The sequence below is a fragment of the Mandrillus leucophaeus genome, unplaced genomic scaffold (genome assembly GCF_000951045.1).
Source record: "Mandrillus leucophaeus isolate KB7577 unplaced genomic scaffold, Mleu.le_1.0 Scaffold158, whole genome shotgun sequence".
Classification (NCBI taxonomy): domain Eukaryota; kingdom Metazoa; phylum Chordata; class Mammalia; order Primates; family Cercopithecidae; genus Mandrillus; species Mandrillus leucophaeus.
Genome location: NW_012101565.1, coordinates 1,128,735 through 1,130,428, shown reverse-complemented (window position 1 = coordinate 1,130,428; position 1,694 = coordinate 1,128,735).

Sequence of the window (1,694 nt, the reverse complement as noted above, 5' to 3'; positions counted from 1 at the left end):
GTGCAGTGGCACAATCTCAGCTCACTGCAACCTCTGCCTCCCAGGTTCAAGCAATTCTCCTGCCTCACCCTCCCAAGTAGCTGGGACTACAGGCACCTGCCACCACACCAGCTAATTTTTGTATTTTTAGTAGAGATGGGGTTTTACCATATTGGTCAGGCTGGTCTCGAACTCCTGACCTCAGGTGATCTGCTGACCTCGGCCTCCCAAAGTGCTGGAATTACAGGCATGAGCCACCGCACCCGGTGTCTCGTTCTGTTGCCCAAGCTGGAGTGCAGTAGTGTGATCTTGGCTCACTACAACCTCTACCTCCCAGGTTCAAGCAATTCTCCTACCTCAGTCTCCCGAGTAGCTGGGATTACAGGCACCTGCCACCAGACCCAGATAATTTTTTATATTTTTGGTAAAGGCAGGGTTTCACCATGTTGCCCAGGGTGGTCTCGAACTCCTGACCTCGTGAACCACCCACCTTGGCCTCCCAAAGTGTTGGGATTACAGGCATGAGCCACTATAGCCAGCCAATTTTTTTTTCTTTTACATAAGATAATTTTGTGATTTGCCAATAAATGAAGCTGTAAATTATCAGTGAAAATAAATAATTCAAAAATCTAAGCTGTTGAAACTCTATTATTTTAAGCCTTAAAAGAATGATTATGAGCCCCCACTCAGTGCCCACTGCCCGTGCCTCTGCCACAAGGCGCCCACCACTCCATGGCCTATGACTGCCCTTTCACCTTTTGGTGACTTTGCTCAGGCTGTTCCCTATTCCTGAAATCCTCTTTGCTTATTCTCTGCTTATAAGTCCAGGTGAAACATTCATGCTTGAGGGGTTTTCCCAAGGCTCCTTCCAACTCCCTTCTCTGGCTTCCCAGGCTCTCGGTGGCCGCTGCATTATGGCCCTATTTCAGTGCAAGTGGATTGTCCCCAGCAGATCACGGTGGAGAGTGCACCCATGTTGGGGGCCAGCCTGAAGATGCAGCTGATGACTGTGAACCAGCAGCGTCAGTTGCTCAGGATAGACCTGCTTCAGTGCAGTGCACAAAGCACAGGTGGCAGCCTGACCATGCAACACTGGTGCCCACCCCACCTCAGGCAAGTCTGGCCCAGTCTCACTGCCCAATAAGACAGAAGAAGAAACGTGGCCAGGCACAGTGGTTCACGCCTGAAATCCTAGCACTTTGGAAGGCCGAGGCAGGCAGATCACCCGAGGTCAGGAGTTCAAGACTAGCCTGGCATACATGGCAAAACCCCATCTCTACTAAAAATACAAAAATTAGCCAGGCGTGGTGGCGGGTGACTGTAATCCCAGCTACTCGGGAGGCTGAGGCAGGAGAACTGCTTGAACCCAGGAGGTGGAGGTTGCAGTGAGCCGAGATTGCACCATTGTCCTCCAGCCCTGGGTAACAAGAGTAAGACTCTGTCTCAGAAAAAAAGAGAATAAAAAATGTGATGGGGGCCGGGCGCGGTGGCTCAAGCCTGTAATCCCAGCACTTTGGGAGGCCGAGACGGGCAGATCACAAGGTCAGGAGATCGAGACCAACCTGGCTAACCCAGTGAAACCCCGTCTCTACTAAAAAATACAAAAAAAAACTAGCCGGGCGAGGTGGCGAGCACCTGTAGTCCCAGCTACTCAGGAGGCTGAGGCAGGAGAATGGCGTGAACCCAGGAGGCGGAGCTTGCAGTGAGCCGAGATC